The 21,927-nt window shown below is 38.4% G+C and overlaps 1 protein-coding gene across 4 annotated transcripts in view; it reads right to left on the bottom strand.

The window, feature by feature from the left end:
- Positions 1-21,927, bottom strand: part of KCNIP4 (potassium voltage-gated channel interacting protein 4) — a 1,213,657-nt gene that overhangs the window by 637,706 nt on the left and 554,024 nt on the right. The window lies entirely within an intron of this gene.

Raw genomic sequence — 21,927 nt, forward strand, 5'->3', positions numbered from 1 at the left:
GCCAATATAAGATTTTATTTACTTTGATCACATTCTTAAGTAAAAACAGCCTCAACAACTGGAAAAAAATACAATTTTCCTGTCTTTTACCCATGGGTTGTGAGTGTGTCTCTCTGTGTGTGGCAGGGTGGGGGTGGGGGGATGATGAGGGGGAGAGAGAGAGAGAGAGAGAGAGAGAGAGATATCCTATATTGTGCTTCTAGTTTTAAGGTCAAGTACAGATCACTTTGAATTTGAGGGATTTTTGACAATTATTGATGGTTTGACTTTCAAGAATAAATCAATGAAACGCTGAGAAACAAGAAGCACCTTAAAGCCTACTTCCACAAAGTGGCCATGAATGAAGAAAATGAGACATTGTTAACCTGAAGCCATAATCGTATCATTGGCTATAGATTAACTACCTGTTATTCACCATATTGGACAGACCTACTTTGTTCCTACACAACCCTTAAAACACATTTTCCTCCATGCTCCAATACCTCTCCCCACTACTCACAAATACACTATATTTCCATTGTTCTCTCTCTCTCTCTCTCTCTCTCTCACACACACACACACACACACACACACACACACACACACACGAACTGGTTTCAGAAATAGCCCATTGGTTTTCACAACAAAGGGAGAGGCACCTGAGAAGCTTGTTGCAAGGTACATGTTCTCAGCTCAGCACCATTAACTCTAGGATGCAAGAGTCAAAGCTCTTGTTTGTTGCTACTGAAAGGCAGCTGTGGGTGAAATCAGCAGTGTCATTGTCTAAAGATTCTGGCAATGGGTTTAAGTAAACAACTAAGAGATGTTCTGTGCCTTCATTAATAACTAAATGTCGGTGTGAGAGAAGGCATGAGATGTCATTTCTTCCAGTTACCCCACTGGCTTTATTGAAAACTCAGTTTTGAACAATGATTCTCTGCCTTTTCACTGTCACCCAATTAAGCCTGAAGCTTTTATTTTACCTTTTCAAGATCTCTCTCTCTCTCTCTCTCTCTCTCTCTCCAGGAGGAATAGCACACAATGGAGGGTTTTCACAGCATTGCAGGCAGAGAGTAGATTTGTAATGATTAGCAATGACACATTCTATTTTGGGACTAGATTTGTCATTCATATGCTTTCATTCTCCAGGTAACATTTTTACTCAACTTTTAAAAATACTTGGCATTCTTGGCTCATTCATGTACATAGAAAAGATATGTAGCATTACTCCCACCCAAATCCTTTCAAGTTACGTTGAATGTTGTCACTGAAATCATGTGTCACGTATAACAGAGCTCACCCACTAAGCTGATGATTCCTACAGATGAGTTAAAGTTTGAATTCACTATGGTTGATTTATTCTTAGTTTTAAAAACCAACTTGGGCTTCATATCTTGCCAAGGATTACCTATCTATAATCATTATAACCATGTCAGTGGGTGCAATGGAATTGGGTCTTCTCACCCATTTTGGAATTACCAAGGAATAAATTCATGTTTCTATGACTCCCAGCTTTATTTTCTGTCAACAGTTATTCATTGAGCAGGAGATGCCCTGGAGATACAGCAGTGAGCACAAAGAGACCCAGTAACTCCCACATATCACCAATGGTCTAGCATGGAGACATATTAGTCAAACACATGCATATTTAAGTAAATCATTGAAAGTATCAACAGGTTGCAAAAGAGACAGGAGAAGGAACAAGAGCTATGGGAGCCTTAAGGAAATGGAACAGCAAATGTTGAGGAAAGGGGAAACACTTCAAAAAGTTATCCTAAGTAAATGTTGTATGACCTTGTGATGTATGCAGGACATGGGAATGGATGGAGGGACAGATTTTCCAACAGAGATAACAGCACATGCTGAAATATGTAGTACTTGGAATAAGAACAGGACAGAGAAAACTCTGCCATGGCCAGAGGTCACTGAAAGAATATGGCAGGTCATGAGCCCAGTGAGGTAAACAGGAACATACAGGACATCATAGGCCATGGTAAAGACTATGGCTTGTATTCTAAGGGCAATGGAAGATCTAGATGGGCTTTAAGCAGTACAGTGATCTGACCAGGTTTATGTTAAAAGGAGAATCACCATATTAAAGTTGAGGATAGTCATATCTTGCATTGACAATATCAAAGGATTAGTATAATGATCTAAGAAGGTCAATAAGTTCAAAGTAAAACATTAAAATTCCGAGCATCCAGTAGAGTTAGTAAGTGCACTCTGAGTATAATTGTAGCTATCAGAGTATCTGCTTCAATCTATTATTCAAAAACACACATAAGTGCTCAAATTTTACAATTCTCCACTGAAAATGGAGCATCAATAGAAGATCCCAAGATTTAGTAACATCTACCCCTGCAGTGGCCTTTAAATCTGGTTATAAAGAGGCCTATTGCCACTTAATTGTTTTATCTACTGCACAACAAGCTGAACCCATGGCTCAAATCTGAATTATCCATGAAACAAAATATCAGAAGATATAAATGGGGTATTACCACACATCATTTGATATAACCATTATTAAAACCTTAAACATAAAATTCATCAGCACATATTTATTGAGTGCCCACAATGTTCCAGATACTGTGTATACAACAGTGACTACCACCGTTTGAATTATGTCTCCCAAAATTCATATGTTGACATCCTGACTGTCAATACCACAGAATATGACTGCATTTGGAGATAGAGCATTTAAAGAGGTAGCTAAGTTAAAATGATGCCATTAGGGTGCGCTCTAATCCAATGTGACTTGTGCCTATTGTCAGAAGAAATCTGGACACATAAAGAAAAACCTGGGATGTACACACACAGAGAAAAGATCAAGACTCAGCAAGAAGTCGGCCATCTGCAAGCCAAGGAGTGAGATACCTGAAGAAACCAACCCTGCTGACACCTTGATCTTGTACATGCAGCCTCCAGAACTGTGATCAATAAATTTCTGGTATTTATGCCACACAGTCTGTGATAGTTTGTTATGGCAGCCCTAGAAAGGAATACATTGAGGAAGTTAGAAATCTTTTTTTTTTTTTTCGAACAGTTTACGATCTGGTGGGGAACAGAGAAAAGGTGCAAAAAAAAAAAAAAAGAGAAAATAGGTTCTTTGATAAAGGGAATATAAGGTGCTATGGGACACCTACACTTAATTTCGGGGTCAGAAAATGATCACTGGAGAAACGTATCTCTATGTTGAAGTCTATGTAGGAGTAGCAAGACAAAAAAAGAGGGTGGAAGAGTTTTAGAAAAAGAATGCATGCAACCATGTATGCAAAACCCATAGACAGGATGACAAGTGTGAGGATCTGGATACTTTGCATGGAGGGGTCACTCAGTGAATATTTGCTGATTTTTTCAAATAGATTTATCTATTACATTGTGGTTAAAATATCTTCAGATTTTACCTGGATTTATGCAAATGCCTGTTCACTGGTTTTCCTGCTTCCATTTTCTGTCCCTATTACCCTGTTTCACCATAACACCCAGAGGTTTCATTTAAAAATCTGAATTACATCTAGTCACTGTCCTTAAGTAGCCTTGGGGACTTCCTATAGCACTTCCAAATAAGCAAATACATAGATAAATAAGCAAGTAAATATATTAATAATTAAGTAACCCCTTACCTGCAAAGTTTGATATGATCTAGCTCATGCCTACCTCTCATACCTACTTTAATTCTATTCTCTGACCCACCCTACCTCACCCATCCTTAGTCACATGGGCTTCTTGCAGGTCCACAAGAGCATGCCAAGTTCAGTCCTACCTCACAGCCTTGTACTTGTTCTTCCCTCTATCCAGAATATACTTTCACCAGGTTTTTGCACGTCTGTCTCTTTACCTCATCAATTCCTCAGAAAGTCTCTAACTCAACTGTCTAAATACCCCTTCCCTCCACTTCTCTACGCAATTATGTATTGTATCACTATCATTTATTTTTTTATGTTCAATAGCATTTGTCCTATATTAAACCATATTAAGTGCTTTTTTTCTCCTATCATCTCTCTTTCTACCCAAATTAAAATTTAAACTCAATGGGAGTAGAAGTCTCATCTGATTGTGTACTGCTTTCCCCAGCAAAGTGACTGGAACACAGCAGATATTAAATAAGTATGTGTTGAATGAATAATATTAAACCATCCAAGTTGATTCTGATTGTAAATTCATATCATCTATCCTAAACATGAAACAGGGAACAATGGGAAGATTTTGAACCATTCCTAGAAAGTAGAGACAGGCGCCAGCGACACAGAAGACCGGTGATTTCTGCATTTTCAACAGAGGTACTGGGTCCATCTCACTGGGGAGTGCCGGACGATCGGTGCTGGTCAGCTGCTGCAGCCCGACCAGCGAGAGCTGAAGCAGGGCGAGGCATCGCCTCACCTGGGAAGCGCAAGGGGGAAGGGAATCCCTTTTCCTAGCCAGGGGAACTGAGACACACAACACCTGGAAAATCGGGTAACTCCCACCCCAATATTGCGCTTTAAGCAAACAGGCACGCCAGGAGATCATATCCCACACCTGGCCGGGAGGGTCCCACGCCCACGGAGCCTCCCTCATTGCTAGCACAGCAGTCTGTGATCTACTGGCAAGGCAGCAGCGAGGCTGGGGGAGGGGCGCCCGCCATTGCTGAGGCTTAAGTAGGTAAACAAAGCTGCTGGGAAGCTCGAACTGGGTGGAGCTCACAGCAGCTCAAGGAAACCTGTCTCTGTAGACTCCACCTCTGGGGACAGGGCACAGCTACACAACAACAACAAAAAAAAAAAAAGCAGCAGAAACCTCTGCAGACGCAAACGACTCTGTCTGACAGCTTTGAAGAGAGCAGTGGATCTCCCAACATGGAGGTTGAGATCTGAGAAGGGACAGACTGCCTGCTCAAGTGGGTCCCTGACCCCTGAGTAGCCTAACTGGGAGACATCCCCCACTAGGGGCAGTCTGACACCCCACACCTCACAGGGTGGAGTACACCCCTGAGAGGAAGCTTCCAAAGCAAGAATCAGACAGGTACACTCGCTGTTCAGAAATATTCTATCTTCTGCAGCCTCTGCTGCTGATACCCAGGCAAACAGGGTCTGGAGTGGACCTCAAGCAATCTCCAGCAGACCTACAGCTGAGGGTCCTGACTGTTAGAAGGAAAACTATCAAACAGGAAGGACACCTACACCAAAACCCCATCAGTACATCACCATCATCAAAGACCAGAGGCAGATAAAACCACAAAGATGGGGAAAAAGCAGGGCAGAAAAGCTGGAAATTCAAAAAATAAGAGCACATCTCCCCCGGCAAAGGAGTGCAGCTCATCGCCAGCAACGGATCAAAGCTGGACGGAGAATGACTTTGACGAGATGAGAGAAGAAGGCTTCAGTCCATCAAATTTCTCAGAGCTAAAGGAGGAATTACGTACCCAGCGCAAAGAAACTAAAAATCTTGAAAAAAAAGTGGAAGAATTGACGGCTAGAGTAATTAATGCAGAGAAGGTCATAAACGAAATGAAAGAGATGAAAACCATGACACGAGAAATACGTGACAAATGCACAAGCTTCAGTAACCGACTCGATCAACTGGAAGAAAGAGTATCAGCGATTGAGGATCAAATGAATGAAATGAAGTGAGAAGAGAAACCAAAAGAAAAAAGAAGAAAAAGAAATGAACAAAGCCTGCAAGAAGTATGGGATTATGTAAAAAGACCAAATCTACGTCTGATTGGGGTGCCTGAAAGTGAGGGGGAAAATGGAACCAAGTTGGAAAACACTCTTCAGGATATCATCCAGGAGAACTTCCCCAACCTAGTAGGGCAGGCCAACATTCAAATCCAGGAAATACAGAGAACGCCACAAAGATACTCCTCGAGAAGAGCAACTCCAAGACACATAATTGCCAGATTCACCAAAGTTGAAATGAAGGAAAAAATCTTAAGGGCAGCCAGAGAGAAAGGTCGGGTTACCCACAAAGGGAAGCCCATCAGACTCACAGCAGATCTCTCGGCAGAAACTCTACAAGCCAGAAGAGAGTGGGGGCCGATATTCAACATTCTTAAAGAAAAGAATTTTAAACCCAGAATTTCATATCCAGCCAAACTAAGTTTCATAAGTGAAGGAGAAATAAAATCCTTTACAGATAAGCAAATGCTTAGAGATTTTGTCACCACTAGGCCTGCCTTACAAGAGACCCTGAAGGAAGCACTCAACATGGAAAGGAACAACCGGCACCAGCCATTGCAAAAACATGCCAAAATGTAAAGACCATCGAGGCTAGGAAGAAACTGCATCAACTAACGAGCAAAATAACCAGTTAATATCATAATGGCAGGATCAAGTTCACACATAACAATCTTAAACTTAAATGTAAATGGACTAAATGCTCCAATGAAAAGACACAGACTGGCAAACTGGATAAAGAGTCAAGACCCATCAGTCTGCTGTATTCAGGAGACCCATCTCACACGCAGAGACATACATAGGCTCAAAATAAAGGGATGGAGGAAGATTTACCAAGCAAATGGAGAACAAAAAAAAGCGGGGGTTGCAATCCTAGTCTCTGATAAAACAGACTTTAAACCATCAAAGATCAAAAGAGACAAAGAAGGCCATTACATAATGGTAAAGGGATCAATTCAACAGGAAGAGCTAACTATCCTAAATATATATGCACCCAATACAGGAGCACCTAGATTCATAAAGCAAGTCCTTAGAGACTTACAAAGAGACTTAGACTCCCATACAATAATAATGGGAGACTTCAACACTCCACTGTCAACATTAGACAGATCAACGAGACAGAAAGTTAAAAAGGATATCCAGGAATTGAACTCATCTCTGCAGCAAGCAGACCTAATAGACATCTATAGAACTCTCCACCCCAAATCAACAGAATATACATTCTTCTCAGCACCACATCGTACTTACTCCAAAATTGACCATATAATTGGAAGTAAAGCACTCCTCAGCAAATGTACAAGAACAGAAATCATAACAAACTGTCTCTCAGACCACAGTGCAATCAAACTAGAACTCAGGACTAAGAAACTCAATCAAAACCGCTCAACTACATGGAAACTGAACAACCTGCTCCTGAATGACTACTGGGTACATAACGAAATGAAGGCAGAAATAAAGATGTTCTTTGAAACCAATGAGAACAAAGATACAACATACCAGAATCTCTGGGACACATTTAAAGCAGTGTGTAGAGGGAAATTTATAGCACTAAATGCCCACAAGAGAAAGCAGGAAAGATCTAAAATTGACACTCTAACATCGCAATTAAAAGAACTAGAGAAGCAAGAGCAAACACATTCCAAAGCTAGCAGAAGGCAAGAAATAACTAAGATCAGAGCAGAACTGAAGGAGATAGAGACACAAAAAACCCTCCAAAAAATCAATGAATCCAGGAGTTGGTTTTTTGAAAAGATCAACAAAATTGACAGACCACTAGCAAGACTAATAAAGAAGAAAAGAGAGAAGAATCAAATCGACGCAATTAAAAATGATAAAGGGGATATCACCACCGACCCCACAGAAATACAAACTACCATCAGAGAATACTATAAACACCTCTACGCAAATAAACTGGAAAATCTAGAAGAAATGGATAATTTCCTGGACACTTACACTCTTCCAAGACTAAACCAGGAAGAAGTTGAATCCCTGAATAGACCAATAGTAGGCTCTGAAATTGAGGCAATAATTAATGGCCTACCAACCAAAAAAAGTCCAGGACCAGATGGATTCACAGCTGAATTCTACCAGAGGTATAAGGAGGAGTTGGTACCATTCCTTCTGAAACTATTCCAATCAATAGAAAAAGAGGGAATCCTCCCTAACTCATTTTATGAGGCCAACATCATCCTGATACCAAAGCCTGGCAGAGACACAACAAAAAAAGAGAATTTTAGACCAATATCCCTGATGAACATCGATGCAAAAATCCTCAATAAAATACTGGCAAACCGGATTCAACAACACATCAAAAAGCTTATCCACCATGATCAAGTGGGCTTCATCCCTGGGATGCAAGGCTGGTTCAACATTCGCAAATCAATAAACATAATCCAGCATATAAACAGAACCAAAGACAAGAACCACATGATTATCTCAATAGATGCAGAAAAGGCTGTTGACAAAATTCAACAGCCCTTCATGCTAAAAACGCTCAATAAATTCGGTATTGATGGAACGTACCTCAAAATCATAAGAGCTATTTATGACAAACCCACAGCCAATATCATACTGAATGGGCAAAAACTGGAAAAATTCCCTTTGAAAACTGGCACAAGACAGGGATGCCCTCTCTCACCACTCCTATTCAACATAGTGTTGGAAGTTCTGGCTAGGGCAATTAGGCAAGAGAAAGAAATCAGGGGTATTCAGTTAGGAAAAGAAGAAGTCAAATTGTCCCTGTTTGCAGATGACATGATTGTATACTTAGAAAACCCCATTGTCTCAGCCCAAAATCTCCTTAAGCTGATAAGCAACTTCAGCAAAGTCTCAGGATACAAAATTAATGTGCAAAAATCACAAGCATTCTTATACACCAATAACAGACAAACACAGAGCCAAATCATGAATGAACTTCCATTCACAATTGCTTCAAAGAGAATAAAATACCTAGGAATCCAACTTACAAGGGATGTAAAGGACCTCTTCAAGGAGAACTACAAACCACTGCTCAGTGAAATCAAAGAGGACACAAACAAATGGAAGAACATACCATGCTCATGGATAGGAAGAATCAATATCGTGAAAATGGCCATACTGCCCAAGGTAATTTATAGATTCAATGCCATCCCCATCAAGCTACCAATGAGTTTCTTCACAGAATTGGAAAAAACTGCTTTAAAGTTCATATGGAACCAAAAAAGAGCCCGCATCTCCAAGACAATCCTAAGTCAAAAGAACAAAGCTGGAGGCATCACGCTACCTGACTTCAAACTATACTACAAAGCTACAGTAACCAAAACAGCATGGTACTGGTACCAAAACAGAGATATAGACCAATGGAACAGAACAGAGTCCTCAGAAATAATACCACACATCTACAGCCATCTGATCTTTGACAAACCTGAGAGAAACAAGAAATGGGGAAAGGATTCCCTATTTAATAAATGGTGCTGGGAAAATTGGCTAGCCATAAGTAGAAAGCTGAAACTGGATCCTTTCCTTACTCCTTATACGAAAATTAATTCAAGATGGATTAGAGACTTAAATGTTAGACCTAATACCATAAAAATCCTAGAGGAAAACCTAGGTAGTACCATTCAGGACATAGGCATGGGCAAAGACTTCATGTCTAAAACACCAAAAGCAACGGCAGCAAAAGCTAAAATTGACAAATGGGATCTAATTAAACTAAAGAGCTTCTGCACAGCAAAAGAAACTACCATCAGAGTGAACAGGCAACCTACAGAATGGGAGAAAATTTTTGCAATCTACTCATCTGACAAAGGGCTAATATCCAGAACCTACAAAGAACTCAAACAAATTTACAAGAAAAAAACAAACAACCCCATCAAAAAGTGGGCAAAGGATATGAACAGACATTTCTCAAAAGAAGACATTCATACAGCCAACAGACATATGAAAAAATGCTCATCATCACTGGCCATCAGAGAAATGCAAATCAAAACCACAATGAGATACCATCTCACACCAGTTAGAATGGCGATCATTAAAAAATCAGGAAACAACAGGTGCTGGAGAGGATGTGGAGAAATAGGAACACTTTTACACTGTTGGTGGGATTGTAAACTAGTTCAACCATTATGGAAAACAGTATGGCGATTCCTCAAGGATCTAGAACTAGATGTACCATATGACCCAGCCATCCCATTACTGGGGATATACCCAAAGGATTATAAATTATGCTGCTATAAAGACACATGCACACGTATGTTTATTGCAGCACTATTCACAATAGCAAAGACTTGGAATCAACCCAAATGTCCATCAGTGACAGATTGGATTAAGAAAATGTGGCACATATACACCATGGAATACTATGCAGCCATAAAAAAGGATGAGTTTGCGTCCTTTGTTGGGACATGGATGCAGCTGGAAACCATCATTCTTAGCAAACTATCACAAGAACAGAAAACCAAACGCCGCATGTTCTCACTCATAGGTGGGAACTGAACAATGAGATCACTTGGACTCAGGAAGGGGAACACACACACCGGGGCCTATCATGGGGAGGGGGGAGGGGGGAGGGATTGCATTGGGAGTTATACCTGATGTAAATGACGAGTTGATGGGTGCAGCAGACCAACATGGCACAAGTATACATATGTAACAAACCTGCACGTTATGCACATGTACCCTACAACTTAAAGTATAATAATAATAAATAAATTTAAAAAAGAAAAAAAGGAAAAAAAAAAAAAAGACAAATGAGACTTAAACTAAAAATCTTCTTCACAGCAAAAGAAGTAATTATCAGGGCAAATGGGCAACATCCGATGCAAGTAAATATTTGAAAAGTATTCATCCAATTAAGTGCTAATATCCAGAATCTGTAAGAAACTCAAACAACTCAACAAGAAAAAAAGCAACTCCACTAAAATGTGGGCAAAGGACATCAACAGACATATTTCAAAAAAAGATAAAGACATACAAGTGGCCATGAAACATATGAAAAAAAAAAAAAACTCAACATATCTAATCATTAGAGAAATGCAAATAAGGCCACAATGATCTATCATCTTACACCAGTCAGAATGACTACTATTAAAAATTTTAACACCAACAGATGATGATGAGGGTGTGGAGTAAAAGGAACACTTAATCACTGTTAGTGGGATTGTAAATTAGTACAACCTCTGTGGAAAACAGTATGGTGACTACTCAAAGAACTAAAATTAAAACTACCATTTATGAGTGAGAAAAAAAAAAAAAGAAAGTAGAGACAAATGTAATTCCATGGTACAAAAAAGGCAGCATTAAAACTACCTCCCAGATTGATGTGGAATAACTTGTAGCACGTTAAGCCTGTGCCTGTAAGAACACATTGAACATTTCCCGTGTGCTCACATATCACGGTGAATCAGAAAGGACGGAATTGATCCAGAGAATTTGCCAACTGGTATTGTCATTTGATTCTGAGCAAGATGCTTAACCATATAAAGTGTCCTGTAAATTATGGATGACAACACTGGCCACATCTACATCACATAGCGACGGTTTGGGAGGTAATAGGATTTTTACTTGAAATAGCTGAGCTCCCTGGAGAGAAGGCAGAAAGGGGACATGAAATAAATTGCAGCCAAATACCATTAACTCTATATATTTGCAACATAATTTACACTGATAGACTAAGCTATCATGGCATTAAGAGGGGTGCTTTGTGTCTTTTCTACAGATTACCTCCCTTATTGATCTCCATTTATTTATCTTCTACACCTTATGGAATGGGGTTCCCTGAGGCTTTGTCAATACAGACTTTCAGGGTAGAAAGACAGTACTAGAAGCAACTGGGTAGAGGATAGCACTACCACAAAGGCACATCTAGTCCAAAGAGTAATGGCATTCAGAGTTTTGGAAGCATAGATTTAGATGAATGTGTTGCTTAAAATACTGATGGAGTGAGAGAGGTGACCAATATTGTTCTGGTTAAAGGGCGTTCATGGCCAAACTCTATTTACCAGAATATGAGAGCAAATCCTGAGTGATTTAAGTAGGAGTCAAGACAGAACCCCCAGCAGGAGGTGGGATAAATGTTAAACAGAGAATGCTCCACACAAGACTCTAAGGCTCTACAATGGGTTCTGGGCCTAGCAGAAAATAAGAACACAAAGATGAAGAGTTTATAGTACAATGGTTAGGAGTATGGGCTCCCATACTGGAATGCCTGTATTTGAATCCTCTATCTCTTCCATTTCCTAAGTTGAGCGACCTCAAGCAATTCACTTTTCTGCTTTAAAAAGAAGATTCCATTTCTTCATCTCCATAAGGGATCAGTGCTAAAACATAGAATGATTGCGAATAGTAAAAGGATTCACATATTTAAAACATCTAGATAGGATTCAGCCACATAATAAGTAAATAGTAAATTTTGTTTTTCATTATCATTGTCATCACCATCATATCCCTTATCAAGGTACTGGATTGTGGCCATGAAGCTTAGACAAAGAGGTTAGATGGGGCAGGGGTTGATGGAGCCCACCCGAAAACATTTCAAACCAGGTGCCACAGATTTAACTGTGGAATATCAGATACAAAAATCTGTTGGAGAAATGACTGTGTCCCAAGTGCCACTAAATTATGGAACCCAGTTTTCCAATAATTTTACTGGCCAAGTCAAAACTAGTTCAAACAAGGGATTGAGTAGATACAACTTTGGGAGAACTGGGACAAACCATAGGAACTTGATGATCTAATGGTCATCAATCAAGGAAAAAATACCACACTTATCTCTTTCAAAGGATAGATGTGAGTCTGTAATAGGTGGTATAAATATGGGGAAATTACTTTTTAGTAGCAGATAACGTAGAAACAATAAAGAAGTTAACTAACTTTTCAGAACCTGGGGGTTTGTATGCAATTGCATTTTTCATTATGTTCTTGTATCCTTGCTCTTTCTTAAAGTGGAATTACCTTTCCTCTTAGACAATAAAGAGAAATTGAACAACTGCTGAGACAATAATTTTCTTCACTAAATAGACATGAAGTTCCTCAAATAGTATATAAGAGAGATGATCTTTGTTTTACTGTTTATCGTATCAGTCACCTGGCCTCTAAATTGACCTGCAAGCAGGGCTATAATTTGACCATTGTTGATATTCCAACCAGATGCAAGTGGAGTTATGAAAGACTGTCATTAAAAAAAAGAACTTAGGGAAAATGCTTTCCATATTCTCTATATCTCCTCTTGGCAAAACACATAATTTCCCCTGTTGAGATACACCTTAATAAAAATTCTCATTAATGCATTTGTTAATTCATACAATATTTATGAGGATTACTATTAGTCACACATGTGTTTGGCAACGCCAAGGCTACAACGAACAAGGAACATTTAGTCCCAGCCTTAAGAAATCCTATTTTCCAGCAGATTCAGTATAAACAGAGAACGGAGGAACACGTACATTTTCATTCCTCAGGGGAGGGAGGGGATATGACTAACATTTCTTGAGTGTTTATGGTGCCAGACACCATGCAGGACACTCTATAGATCTTTGGAGGTGCAGCTTATCTTCTTGCAGGTATACTCAGTCAATTACATCACCACTGTAGTTGCCTATCTAGCCTCATAATCTTCAAGGAAATAAGTCCACAAAGCTTGAAAGGAACAGAACATCCAGAAAGCTCACTTCCTACACACACTATCCTTCCTCTTGCACAGTGTAAACTTTGAATTCTCATTTTAGTAGATAACCCACCAAAGAGAGGTAACTTCATTTTGCTATGGGCTACAGAAGGTGAAGATACAAACTGCATTTAGGAGGCAATGGCCTGAAGGTAGGTTAATTCCATGCCTAGACTTAGACCATATTATCTTTAAACAGAGCAGGCAGGAGAGGAAGGGAACGAATATCAATTGATGCCATTGCCTTCACAAATCCTTGATGAACTGCTCAGTAGGGACTAAATAATTAGTAGTAGCTATTGTGTTTATTGTGTACAGCTAAACCAGAAATGAGTGTTCATGGAAATGTCATTCTATAACCAAGAAAAAACATAAGGAACAATGATCAGTTTGACATTTTAAACAAGAGGCATATTTTCATTTGGTTCAATAAGAAAAGTTTCTAAGCAACGTTTAATTATATTTTACACCAGATTTCAGGTGTGCTTAATTGCTGTATTAACTTCTTTACCAAGGTCTCCTAAAATACACTTGGTTACTATTCTGAGAGTGTCTTTAGTCTCTCTTCATGAAGCTTGGTGAGACAACAAACAAATGATATGTCATCAAAATTAACTTGTTAAAGGGGACAAGAATTAAAATTATACCTTAAAAACTTTTCCATTTCTGAAAAGAAAAACAATGCACACTATTAAATTCCTGGCTCAGAAAGTGAACCAATATGAATCCTCTCTTGAATCTAACCAACCATTTTGGCTTGCTTGGGACTATAAGGTTTTGTGGACATTGGACTTTCAGTGTTAAAATGGCAGAGTTCCCAGCAAATCAGAATGAGTTAGTTACTTTACCTCTCTTCATAGATTTGTCATGATAATTAAATAAAATAATATCTATCAAAGGCATATCATAAAATACTTCGTACTCACAAGCATTACAAAATGTCAGCTATTGTTAAAGTACTTACTCTGACAGGTGTTGCGCTAAGCAGTTAGTTTTACAAGAGACCTTTCTGCTCCTGAATAACTCAGCTTGCATAATGGATGTCAGGGACAGCTCAGAGAGGGGAATGAGTAGACAGCAAGAGATATCCTTTTCTCTGGGACAGGATGAAAGGCATTTACATACAAAATTGCAATAGTAGGGACAGCTGGAGAGGGCTGCTTTGAGCCTGAGAATAGACTCCTGAGAAAGATTTCAGGTGTGCTGAAAGATTTCAGGTGTGCTGAAAGAAAGACTGAGGGAAGCCAGTGAATTATCTATAGCTGAGTAAACTATAATGGATTACCATCACTAAAATATATTTATTTTATAGTCTAAAAGCAAATGTTATATTTTACACATATATATAACCATATATAATAAATACATATGTAACAACACATATATATAATTTTTAAAAGTCTCAACTGTTCCACACTAATTATACCTCTGAGTCTGAATTTTCTTGGCTGTATATGACATAAGAAGTGTCCCTATTTCATAATGAGGCTTTCTTCAATGAGTAAATGAGATAATTTATGTCTACCACTTTTCATCTTTTAAGTACTCAATATACCCATTGATTATTATCTTTTTACCTTTTTATAACAGTTTTATTGGGGCATAATCAACATATCATATAATTTAACCTGTTAAAGTGAATTATATTGAGTGAATTCAATAGTGTTCAGTACATGCACAGTTGTGCAACAGTTACCACAATTAATTTTAGAAGATCTTTGCCCTCCAAAACATCCTTGTGTCTAACCTTTTAGCTATTACCCTTCACTTTTCCCCAACACTCCAGGCCTAGGCAACCACCCTAGAGAATTGCCTATCCTGGATATTTCATGCATATTTCATTTAATTCAAATTATACAATACGTAGTCTTTTGTGACTGGCTTCATTCATTTAGCATAATATGATGATCCATGTTGTATCAGTAAATCATTTCTTTTTATTGCTAAATAATATTTCATTGTGTACATGTAATAACTTTATTTATAACTTGATGGACATTTGAGTTGTTTTCATCTTTTGAGTGTTATAAACAATACTGTCATGAACATGCATGTGCAAGTTTTATGTTGACATATATTGTCTTGTTTTTTTTTTCTTTGAGACAGAATCTCGCTCTGTTGCACCGGCTGAAGTTCAGTGGCACAATCAAGGCTCATGGCAGCCTTGACCTCCCTGAGCTCAGGTGGTCCTCCCACAGTAACTTCCTTAGTAGCTGGGACTATGGATGTGTGCCACCATACCCAACTAATTTTTTTGTAGAGATGGGGGTTTTGCCATGTTGCCCAGGCTGTTCTTAAAGTCCTGGGCTCAAGCAATTCATCTGCCTCAGTCTCCCAAAGTGCTGGGATTACTAGTGTGAGCCACTGCACCTAGCACATGGACATATATTCTCATCTCTCTTAATGAATACCTTGGGTATATTTTTGGGAGTGAAACTGCTGGGTAATACAGTAATGCTATGTTTCATTTTTTGAGGAACTGCCAGCTATTTTTCCAAAGTAAATGCATCATTTTACATTCCTGCCAACAGTGCATGAAGGTTCTAATTTCTCCATATACTTGCCAACATTTGTTATTATCATTGTTTTTATTATAGCCATCCTAGTACGTGTGAAGTCGTATGTCCATGTGATTTTGATTTTCATTTTCTTGACAGCAGATCATGTTGAGCATCTTTTCATGTGCTTATTGGCCATTTTTATATCTTCCTTAGATAAACCTCTATTGAAATCCTTTGCCCTTTTGAAATCCTTTGCTCTATTGAAATCCTTTGCTGATCTTGAGTGTTGGGTCACTCAGGATCAGCAAAAGAAGGAAAAACTTGCTAAGCTAAAAAGAGGCAGATACAGGATTAGGACTAATGTTCAGGTAATATGGAAACCCAAAAAGCAGAACGATTTTTCAGATGCTAGGTGGCCACCCGAGCATACTGAAGTAAATGAACTCAACCTCTCTTCTGATACCTTCTCTGATCCTCCAAATTTTATCAGGAATATGCCCTAAATGCATATCTTTGATGCTCCCCTAATGTGGAGAATAAAATTCAAACTTCTCAGCATGCCACTCAGACCTACCCATTCTTGATATGCCCCACCATTCCAGCCTCGCTTGACGCCATTCCCTAACCCTGTACATCACTCAGCTGGAAAAACCACAAGATTCTCAGTGACCTACAGGAAATTTGCATTATTCTGTCTGCTGGAAAAATTCTACTGATTCTACAGGCAGCTCAAAAGTCTTCATCAGCTGTACTAAATTCTCCTTGTCCCCTGCAATCACATTCCTTTCCTTCCTCAGCACACATACCGTTCCTTAATTCAACCAGTAATGCTGTGGGAGTGTGATGTTCCCGATGTGTGCAAAGTAATGGAGGCACAATAGTGGACATAGTCCAGTCCCTGACACTAGGAAGCTGAAAGTCTAGCCAGAGTCTGTTTCCACTGCTATCCTGTAAACTGTCTGAGCCCAGGGATAATATCATTAACTTTTATCACCTTACCAGCAAGCACATTCCCTGGTAAAATCTAGATTATAAAAAAGGTAATTCTGATATTTTACTGAAACTACCAATACTCATACATCTTACAGGAAGATAGACTCTTTTGCTAATGACAATAAATGGAAAGAAACCCTGGCAATAAACTGCTGAGAACTGCACAGCAGCACTTCCCAGCTATCTGCCATATGAGATTTAGAACAAAACAATGCAACCCAAATGGGAAGGTAGAAGTGCACAATGAATATGCAAAGCTATAAACTAAGTGACAATTTTTGTCTTGATTGTGTGAGCGAACTATTAAGAAGATTATAATTAAGAGTTCATTTCTTATAGTACCAACAAGCATTTTAATCAACCTTGATAGCATTAGCTCCAATTACCATTAGTATACTATAAAGATTCTGTTTTAAATTACAATGAGTCAATAAATTCAAGATGGCACTTTAGGAGTAAATGTTAACAGGACCTTATCATTTTCCCGAGCAATCACAAGCTATGGATGGGGACTTTGTGAAGGCACAAGCAACAGTGGGATTTACAAAGAGTGATGAACTTCACAAATGTTGTTTGTACTCTGGTGTGAAACAAAAAATTATCCTTAAGAATGTTTGATGACTGTTTGATCTATGAATTTTTAGCTTTATAGCTTTAAAGAAAGACATTTTATTTAGCCAAACAATCTAATAGACTAACAAACTCAAAATAAAGGCTGACAAAGAGAGTCCTTTGAAATTCTCATTATTAACTTACAACATTTGCATAAATTTGAACAGAGATGGATGGCTTTAAATGACTGTCACTAATTAAGAGACCGAAACAAAAAAAAAGACTAATAAAACATTATGTACAAAGACAAGCACATTAGCATATCCTATCTCATATCTCCCTTACAATGACATGAAGACAAATATTCCTGATTACACCTGAAGCAATAATGTAACTAAGGCAATAAATCACTTGAAGAAACCTAAGGGGCTTCTTTTTAAACACATTGATTTGAGTATTAGGACTGTCACTGAAATATAAACATAAAATGGAATCGAATTAGTTGTGATGATGTATCACTCAAACATTTGCCTCTTTCCTGGATAAATTTAATCAGTAGGTGGACATGTGACTGTACCCAAGATGTATTTGTTTAAAAAGACTGCCAGATTATTAGAAAACTCTCTTTCAAATGTCCATCAGAATAGATATTTATCCCTAGTAAGGCACATCACAGCATTGAAAGTCAAGTCAAAAGAAGTTGAATGCTTGAGTGTTGCATTTTTTTAATTCCCTTAAGAGAATATCTAGAAGATTTTTTTTTCAATGAATTTAACTCTAAAGGCTTATTTTTAAGATGCGTAACAAAGTTCACATTGTGGGAGAAAATTTGACAATAGGGAAGCCAGGAAAGGATAGAACAACACTGGGCAGAGTCTAGCTATAACTATGCAGGGGTGGCACCACCCATTTTCAGAAAGGCCACCACAAAGAGACCTGGCAAGAAAGAAGGTCCTTTGTTGGATGAGCCCCTGGAAATCTATGATGCAAGGAGCTCAGTATCTCACACCTGATATCCATTAGCACATTGGTACACAAAACAAATTTGTTTTACAGACTAATGGTAATAACTGACATAAACCCTGAAAATTTCAAGTTATTTAGAAATGACTTTTTCAATCAAAATTTTGTTCTAACTTTTCCAACTATTAGAATCACCCTATGATGTTATCTGTTAGAATGTTTTGTCATTTTCTTCTCTAATGTGATTATCCAGTTCTCCACTGCCATCATTGAAATTTCCCACTAATTCTATGTATAAAACATTTTTACCTTTAGGTAAACTTAAAAGACACTTTAGTAGAGTATTGATGAACACTCCAATAATGAATCATGTAAATATCCAGAATCTGCAGAATCTGTATAAAAAATGTATGGTCCGGATACCCTGATCAAATGTCTGGATAATTCATTCATTTACCAAGTATTGGTTGAATCCCTACTTGCCTACTGTGTGAAGTGTTATTCTTAAGGAAGTTACTTACTTTCCTTAAAATCAGCATCTACTTTTTTGTTAATCTGCTGTGCAGCCTTTAGAGAAAAAATTGTGAACCTATAGAATGTTTCAGATTCTTTCAACAAATTTAAGAAAAAAGAATAACACTGCATGTTTCCATAATAACAATTTCAGTACTACCATCATTTGCATAAAAGCAATGTCCCTTTTACTATATAAGAAGGAAAAATATATCTAAAAATTCAGTACTCCTTTAGAGGCCACAGTGTCTAGTGTCCTGGCAATCTTGACAGTTTTCTCACTTCTTCAGGGTACAGTCTACCCTCTGCTTCTTCAGCATCGCCCTATCCCTGATAGACACAACCTCAAAATAGTCAAGTGACCCAGAACTGACCAATCAGAAGTTTATGCTTTTCTGGTTTCAGTGATTAATTCAAAAACTAAACATATTTAAAAATCATGTCCAGTCAGTTTTCACTGGGATTACTCATATGGAACCCAGTATAAATATGCTCTCTTATCCTGCAATGTTGCTAACCTGGGAATGTAGGGCTCCTGTGTTCCCCATGCTACTTTAAAAAAGCTAACAGCCATAGGCTCGAAAAAGAGCAATATACACTGGGAAGCTGAGAAATACATGATGGGACACTGATAGAGAGACCATCCTGCTATCACTGAGTTCTAGCTCTATTCTCCAGATCCCTGCTCTCCATAGCTCATCCTTTGACTTGAACTACCCACAATGTGCTTCCTAGTAATATATGTCAATAAACTCTCCTTTTAATTTAGGGTGTACATTTTCACCCTGTAATTGAAAAAGTCTTGATTGACATTTCTCCTTTAATCATGTTGAATAAATTAGCTTTCATGCTTTGGCATTCTATTATTAAATTTCCATTTATTGAACACTGACTGGGCTAATAAAGCACTGGGTTCACAAGCACTGGGCTCACAAAGAATAAGTCACAATCCTTATATTTAATAATTAAGTAACATTTATTTGATAATCCTTATATTGAATATGGAAAACTTAACACGTGTGGGGACCCACTCAGAACCCCAGATATGGTATGAAGATTATTTGATGCTGAAGAAATTTGAAATTCGACAGATGCCGAAAGAAGTCTTCTTAAAGCTTCTCTTATCTGAGCAGAAGCAGAAACTTGTGAGAAGTAAGGCTACCATAAATCCCTTTAGGGTAGGTCTACTCCCAGAAGAGAAACCAAGGGTAAACTACCACAAAGTCCCTCTTGGGAGAGTTTCTAGGCCAAGAAGGAGTTGAAAAGGCCGCTCCTTCCTGCATACACAAACATTATTATCATACATCTTTTAATCTCCTGTCTGTTTTCCTAAAAATCTATTTGTCTTTCCTAAACAAATCATCTGTTCTTCCTACAGAAGCCTTTTCTTCCCCACTCCTTTCCCTTAGTAATGTAGGTATATAGGCCTCTAACCTTAGTCACCTAGCTAGCTTGCTAGTTCATTTATTAGTTCTCATATTCATGGGAATAAACCTTTTTTCCCCTTTAATCCATATTTTGTCAGTTTAGTTCACAGAGCTCAGAGAGCAAACTTAAGAGGCTACCAGAAAAGTTTTCCTCCCTGACACACATAAACCATTAACAAAACAAAAATTTGTATATTTTATTTAAAAATGTATAGTATAAAAACTGTATATTGAGAAAATGTCCTATAGAGACAATCACATACACATATGTCATCATCATCATCATCATCATCATCGTTATCAACTTCATCAAAGTGCTTCTTTTAAATGATGTGGGGGTAAGGTAATCTTCAAAGCAACTATAATGGATCTTGATAAAATCATTTCAAAGTTCTGAATCACTTGTTTGGTTTAATGAGAATTTATAAATGAGAATTTATTTATAATGAGATTATTTATAATGAGATTTATTTATAATCATTTATTTATAAATGAGAATTTATTCTTCACAAACTTGTTTGGGTCCCATCTCATCCAAATTGATCTCAGAGAGAAAACATGCTTTTTATTCTGATCATTTACATAAAGGGCTAACATATGTATACTTCCCTTTGCAGGCAGACTGTGCTGAAGACTATATAAATATAATAGATTATTAGTCTCCTATATATAGTCCATATGTACATATATAGTCCTTCTCTATATGTACATATAAAATATCATTTTAGTCTTCCCCAATATGACTGAGGTAGTCATTCTTATTATCCCCTTCTTAAACATGAGGATTCTGGGCCAGGTGCGGTGTCTCATGCCTGTAATCTCAGCATTTTGGGAGGCCAAGGTGGGCGGATCACCTCAGGTCAGGAGTTTGAGACCAGCCTGGCCAAGACAGTGAAACCCCGTCTCGACTAAAAATACAAAAATTAGCTGGGCATGGTGGCAGGTGCCTGTAGTCCCAGCTGCTCAGGAGGTTGAGGCAGGAGAGTTGCCTGAACCCAGTGGGGTGGAGGTTGCAGTGAGCTGAGATCTTGCCACTGCACTCCAGCCTGGCGACAGAGCAAGACTCGGGGTTGGGGGTGGTGGCGGGGGGAAAGGATTCTGATATTCAAAGTAGAGAGATAAACTACCAAAAGTTATAGAGGCAGCACAGGATGGAGCTAGGTCTTGTCAAAGTAACCAATATCCTCTGGTGGGCTCGAAGTTGTCACCATGACTCTTATAAGAAAACAACAGCAGGGGGGTCAGAGTCAGAGATGAAGCCGGAATGGTGAAAGCAGAGTTGGAGTAATGAGAAGTCATGGACTGAAGGCTGAGGTCGGACTCCAGAAGCTGGAAGAAGGCTAGAAAACAGATTCTCCCTTAGAGATTCCAGAAGGAGTCCAGCCTTGCTGACACCTTGATTTTAGCCCATTGAAATGAATTCAAATGTCTGATGTGCAGAACTGTAAAAAATAAATGTGTTATTTTAAGCTGCTCAGTTAGTGGAAATTCATGATGGCTACAATACGAAACCAAGAGAATCTCACGTCATCTTTTCCTAGTGGGGAAAATAAAAAGTAATATTTACATGGCATCTGCCTCGGCAACTGGGGATGTTCTTTCAGAATCGATAGCTGAGGCAAAAAAATAAATAAATAAAGAATTAAGAAGCTAGAGTCACATATTGAGGCCTCATTAGAAATTAAATCTGAAGCAAAAGTCTT

This window comes from Theropithecus gelada, chromosome 5, assembly GCF_003255815.1.
Source record: "Theropithecus gelada isolate Dixy chromosome 5, Tgel_1.0, whole genome shotgun sequence".
NCBI classification, from domain to species: domain Eukaryota; kingdom Metazoa; phylum Chordata; class Mammalia; order Primates; family Cercopithecidae; genus Theropithecus; species Theropithecus gelada.